The 5,000-nt window shown below is 43.1% G+C and overlaps 10 non-coding genes and 4 pseudogenes across 10 annotated transcripts in view; all 14 read left to right on the top strand.

Moving 5' to 3' along the window:
- The window catches only part of LOC123739781 (5S ribosomal RNA), a 119-nt gene extending 38 nt beyond the window's left edge, over nucleotides 1-81 (top strand). Inside the window, exon 1 of the ribosomal RNA XR_006767926.1 lies at nucleotides 1-81. This exon is cut by the window's left edge and continues 38 nt beyond it. This is a non-coding gene — a ribosomal RNA (5S ribosomal RNA).
- A 409-nt stretch (nucleotides 82-490) lies between these two features.
- LOC123739842 (5S ribosomal RNA) lies at nucleotides 491-609 on the top strand. The gene has a single exon (XR_006767956.1). It is a non-coding gene; the product is annotated as a 5S ribosomal RNA (ribosomal RNA).
- Nucleotides 610-747: 138 nt separating this feature from the next.
- LOC123739853 (5S ribosomal RNA) lies at nucleotides 748-866 on the top strand. Its single transcript, XR_006767967.1, has one exon. It is a non-coding gene; the product is annotated as a 5S ribosomal RNA (ribosomal RNA).
- A 139-nt stretch (nucleotides 867-1,005) lies between these two features.
- On the top strand, nucleotides 1,006-1,114 carry LOC123739812 (uncharacterized; annotated as a pseudogene).
- Nucleotides 1,115-1,523: 409 nt separating this feature from the next.
- LOC123739769 (5S ribosomal RNA) lies at nucleotides 1,524-1,642 on the top strand. The gene has a single exon (XR_006767922.1). It is a non-coding gene; the product is annotated as a 5S ribosomal RNA (ribosomal RNA).
- A 139-nt stretch (nucleotides 1,643-1,781) lies between these two features.
- Nucleotides 1,782-1,890, top strand: LOC123739813 (uncharacterized; annotated as a pseudogene).
- A 409-nt stretch (nucleotides 1,891-2,299) lies between these two features.
- LOC123739771 (5S ribosomal RNA) lies at nucleotides 2,300-2,418 on the top strand. The gene has a single exon (XR_006767924.1). It is a non-coding gene; the product is annotated as a 5S ribosomal RNA (ribosomal RNA).
- A 139-nt stretch (nucleotides 2,419-2,557) lies between these two features.
- On the top strand, nucleotides 2,558-2,674 carry LOC123739811 (uncharacterized; annotated as a pseudogene).
- Nucleotides 2,675-2,813: 139 nt separating this feature from the next.
- Nucleotides 2,814-2,932, top strand: LOC123739818 (5S ribosomal RNA). The gene has a single exon (XR_006767932.1). It is a non-coding gene; the product is annotated as a 5S ribosomal RNA (ribosomal RNA).
- A 409-nt stretch (nucleotides 2,933-3,341) lies between these two features.
- On the top strand, nucleotides 3,342-3,460 carry LOC123739866 (5S ribosomal RNA). The gene has a single exon (XR_006767979.1). It is a non-coding gene; the product is annotated as a 5S ribosomal RNA (ribosomal RNA).
- Nucleotides 3,461-3,869: 409 nt separating this feature from the next.
- On the top strand, nucleotides 3,870-3,988 carry LOC123739865 (5S ribosomal RNA). The gene has a single exon (XR_006767978.1). It is a non-coding gene; the product is annotated as a 5S ribosomal RNA (ribosomal RNA).
- A 408-nt stretch (nucleotides 3,989-4,396) lies between these two features.
- Nucleotides 4,397-4,515, top strand: LOC123739825 (5S ribosomal RNA). The gene has a single exon (XR_006767940.1). It is a non-coding gene; the product is annotated as a 5S ribosomal RNA (ribosomal RNA).
- A 139-nt stretch (nucleotides 4,516-4,654) lies between these two features.
- Nucleotides 4,655-4,772, top strand: LOC123739815 (uncharacterized; annotated as a pseudogene).
- A 139-nt stretch (nucleotides 4,773-4,911) lies between these two features.
- LOC123739770 (5S ribosomal RNA) overlaps nucleotides 4,912-5,000 on the top strand; it is a 118-nt gene continuing 29 nt past the window's right edge. Inside the window, exon 1 of the ribosomal RNA XR_006767923.1 lies at nucleotides 4,912-5,000. This exon is cut by the window's right edge and continues 29 nt beyond it. This is a non-coding gene — a ribosomal RNA (5S ribosomal RNA).

Below are 5,000 nucleotides of genomic sequence, written 5' to 3' on the forward strand. Positions count from 1 at the left end.
CTGATCTCGGAAGCTAAGCAGGGTCGGGCCTGGTTAGTACTTGGATGGGAGACCGCATGGGAATACCAGGTGCTGTAAGCATTTTGTCCACGAGGGTGTGCCCCTGCACTATTTCATCAGCAACACTGCCTTGTATTAAGCATTTAATGATGAATTGACTAAATGCAGCTTCCTGCCTTTTTAATAGGATCAAATTTCCTTGTGTTTTCAATTAGCATCTGCCTTGTATTTATAAGACAAACAAGAATATTGTTGCTGAATGCAGCTTGTGTGTGCTTTGTGCTCCTTTGCCCTGTTCAAATGATGAAAGGAAATAAAGTTTGTATTTTATCCAACAACCTGTGCTAAAAAGTGATGGGAACAGTGTTTGTAATTTCTTCTACTTTTTCAGTGACACAAAGTTCAAGCTGCTTATCTAATTGGTGAAAATGCAATGTCTGTTTATCACACTCACTTTGACTATATATGTTGTAGCAAGAGATTGTTTCTCGCTCACGGCCATACCAGCCTGGGTACGCCCGATCTCGTCTGATCTCGGAAGCTAAGCAGGGTCGGGCCTGGTTAGTACTTGGATGGGAGACCGCCTGGGAATACCAGGTGCTGTAAGCATTTTGTCCACGAGGTGTGCTCTTGCACTATTTCATCAGCAACACTGCCTTGTATTAAGCATTTAATGATGAATTGACTAAATGTCTGTTTTATCAGACTCACTTTGACTATATATGTTGTAGCAAGAGATTGTTTCTCGCCTACGGCCATATCAGCCTGGGTACGCCCGATCTCATCTGATCTCGGAAGCTAAGCAGGGTCGGGCCTGGTTAGTACTTGGATGGGAGACCGCCTGGGAATACCAGGTGCTGTAAGCATTTTGTCCACGAGGGTGTGCTCTTGCACTATTTCATCAGCAACACTGCCTTGTAGTAAGCATTTAATGATGAATTGACTAAATGTCTGTTTTATCAGACTCACTTTGACTATATATGTTGTAGCAAGAGATTGTTTCTCGCTTACGGCCATACCAGCCTGGGTACGTCTGATCTCGGAAGCTAAGCAGGGTCGGGCCTGGTTAGTACTTGGATGGGAGACCGCCTGGGAATACCAGGTGCTGTAAGCATTTTGTCCACGAGGGTGTGCCCCTGCACTATTTCATCAGCAACACTGCCTTGTAGTAAGCATTTAATGATGAATTGACTAAATGCAGCTTCCTGCCTTTTTAATAGGATCAAATTTCCTTGTGTTTTCAATTAGCATCTGCCTTGTATTTATAAGACAAACAAGAATATTGTTGCTGAATGCAGCTTGTGTGTGCTTTGTGCTCCTTTGCCCTGTTCAAATGATGAAAGGAAATAAAGTTTGTATTTTATCCAACTACCTGTGCTAAAAAGTGATGGGAACAGTGTTTGTAATTTCTTCTACTTTTTCAGTGACACAAAGTTCAAGCTGCTTTCCTAATTGGTGAAAATGCAATGTCTGTTTATCACACTCACTTTGACTATATATGTTGTAGCAAGAGATTGTTTCTCGCTTACGGCCATACCAGCCTGGGTACGCCCGATCTCGTCTGATCTCGGAAGCTAAGCAGGGTCGGGCCTGGTTAGTACTTGGATGGGAGACCGCCTGGGAATACCAGGTGCTGTAAGCATTTTGTCCACGAGGGTGTGCTCTTGCACTATTTCATCAGCAACACTGCCTTGTATTAAGCATTTAATGATGAATTGACTAAATGTCTGTTTTATCAGACTCACTTTGACTATATATGTTGTAGCAAGAGATTGTTTCTCGCTTACGGCCATACCAGCCTGGGTACGTCTGATCTCGGAAGCTAAGCAGGGTCGGGCCTGGTTAGTACTTGGATGGGAGACCGCCTGGGAATACCAGGTGCTGTAAGCATTTTGTCCACGAGGGTGTGCCCCTGCACTATTTCATCAGCAACACTGCCTTGTAGTAAGCATTTAATGATGAATTGACTAAATGCAGCTTCCTGCCTTTTTAATAGGATCAAATTTCCTTGTGTTTTCAATTAGCATCTGCCTTGTATTTATAAGACAAACAAGAATATTGTTGCTGAATGCAGCTTGTGTGTGCTTTGTGCTCCTTTGCCCTGTTCAAATGATGAAAGGAAATAAAGTTTGTATTTTATCCAACTACCTGTGCTAAAAAGTGATGGGAACAGTGTTTGTAATTTCTTCTACTTTTTCAGTGACACAAAGTTCAAGCTGCTTATCTAATTGGTGAAAATGCAATGTCTGTTTATCACACTCACTTTGACTATATATGTTGTAGCAAGAGATTGTTTCTCGCATACGGCCATACCAGCATGGGTACGCCCGATCTCGTCTGATCTCGGAAGCTAAGCAGGGTCGAGCCTGGTTAGTACTTGGATGGGAGACCGCCTGGGAATACCAGGTGCTGTAAGCATTTTGTCCACGAGGGTGTGCTCTTGCACTATTTCATCAGCAACACTGCCTTGTAGTAAGCATTTAATGATGAATTGACTAAATGTCTGTTTTATCAGACTCACTTTGACTATATATGTTGTAGCAAGAGATTGTTTCTCGCTACGGCCATATCAGCCTGGGTACGCCTGATCTCGTCTGATCTCAGAAGCTAAGCAGGGTCGTGCCGGTTAGTACTTGGATGGGAGACCGCCTGGGAATACCAGGTGCTGTAAGCATTTTGTCCACGAGGGTGTGCTCTTGCACTATTTCATCAGCAACACTGCCTTGTATTAAGCATTTAATGATGAATTGACTAAATGTCTGTTTTATCAGACTCACTTTGACTATATATGTTGTAGCAAGAGATTGTTTCACGCTTGCGGCCATACCAGCCTGGGTACGCCCGATCTCGTCTGATCTCGGAAGCTAAGCAGGGTCGGGCCTGGTTAGTACTTGGATGGGAGACCGCCTGGGAATACCAGGTGCTGTAAGCATTTTGTCCACGAGGGTGTGCCCCTGCACTATTTCATCAGCAACACTGCCTTGTAGTAAGCATTTAATGATGAATTGACTAAATGCAGCTTCCTGCCTTTTTAATAGGATCAAATTTCCTTGTGTTTTCAATTAGCATCTGCCTTGTATTTATAAGACAAACAAGAATATTGTTGCTGAATGCAGCTTGTGTGTGCTTTGTGCTCCTTTGCCCTGTTCAAATGATGAAAGGAAATAAAGTTTGTATTTTATCCAACTACCTGTGCTAAAAAGTGATGGGAACAGTGTTTGTAATTTCTTCTACTTTTTCAGTGACACAAAGTTGAAGCTGCTTATCTAATTGGTGAAAATGCAATGTCTGTTTATCACACTCACTTTGACTATATATGTTGTAGCAAGAGATTGTTTCTCGCTCACGGCCATACCAGCCTGGGTACGCCCGATCTCGTCTGATCTCGGAAGCTAGGCAGGGTCGGGCCTGGTTAGTACTTGGATGGGAGACCGCCTGGGAATACCAGGTGCTGTAAGCATTTTGTCCACGAGGGTGTGCTCTTGCACTATTTCATCAGCAACACTGCCTTGTAGTAAGCATTTAATGATGAATTGACTAAATGCAGCTTCCTGCCTTTTTAATAGGATCAAATTTCCTTGTGTTTTCAATTAGCATCTGCCTTGTATTTATAAGACAAACAAGAATATTGTTGCTGAATGCAGCTTGTGTGTGCTTTGTGCTCCTTTGCCCTGTTCAAATGATGAAAGGAAATAAAGTTGGTATTTTATCCAACTACCTGTGCTAAAAAGTGATGGGAACAGTGTTTGTAATTTCTTCTACTTTTTCAGTGACACAAAGTTCAAGCTGCTTATCTAATTGGTGAAAATGCAATGTCTGTTTATCACACTCACTTTGAATATATATGTTGTAGCAAGAGATTGTTTCTCGCTTACGGCCATACCAGCCTGGGTATGCCCGATCTCGTCTGATCTCGGAAGCTAAGCAGGGTCGTGCCTGGTTAGTACTTGGATGGGAGACCGCCTGGGAATACCAGGTGCTGTAAGCATTTTGTCCACGAGGGTGTGCTCTTGCACTATTTCATCAGCAACACTGCCTTGTAGTAAGCATTTAATGATGAATTGACTAAATGCAGCTTCCTGCCTTTTTAATAGGATCAAATTTCCTTGTGTTTTCAATTAGCATCTGCCTTGTATTTATAAGACAAACAAGAATATTGTTGCTGAATGCAGCTTGTGTGTGCTTTGTGCTCCTTTGCCCTGTTCAAATGATGAAAGGAAATAAAGTTGGTATTTTATCCAACTACCTGTGCTAAAAAGTGATGGGAACAGTGTTTGTAATTTCTTCTACTTTTCAGTGACACAAAGTTCAAGCTGCTTATCTAATTGGTGAAAATGCAATGTCTGTTTATCACACTCACTTTGAATATATATGTTGTAGCAAGAGATTGTTTCTCGCTTACGGCCATACCAGCCTGGGTATGCCCGATCTCGTCTGATCTCGGAAGCTAAGCAGGGTCGGGCCTGGTTAGTACTTGGATGGGAGACCGCCTGGGAATACCAGGTGCTGTAAGCATTTTGTCCACGAGGGTGTGCTCTTGCACTATTTCATCAGCAACACTGCCTTGTAGTAAGCATTTAATGATGAATTGACTAAATGTCTGTTTTATCAGACTCACTTTGACTATATATGTTGTAGCAAGAGATTGTTTCTCGCCACGGCCATACCAGCCTGGGTACGCCCGATCTCGTCTGATCTCGGAAGCTAAGCAGGGTCGTGCCTGGTTAGTACTTGGATGGGAGACCGCCTGGGAATACGAGGTGCTGTAAGCATTTTGTCCACGAGGGTGTGCTCTTGCACTATTTCATCAGCAACACTGCCTTGTAGTAAGCATTTAATGATGAATTGACTAAATGTCTGTTTTATCTGACTCACTTTGACTATATATGTTGTAGCAAGAGATTGTTTCTCGCTACGGCCATACCAGCCTGGGTACGCCCGATCTCGTCTGATCTCGGAAGCTAAGCAGGTTCGTGCCTGGTTAGTACTTGGATGGGAGA

The sequence above is a fragment of the Salmo salar genome, unplaced genomic scaffold (assembly GCF_905237065.1).
Source record: "Salmo salar unplaced genomic scaffold, Ssal_v3.1, whole genome shotgun sequence".
In the NCBI taxonomy this organism is placed as follows: Eukaryota; Metazoa; Chordata; class Actinopteri; order Salmoniformes; family Salmonidae; genus Salmo; species Salmo salar.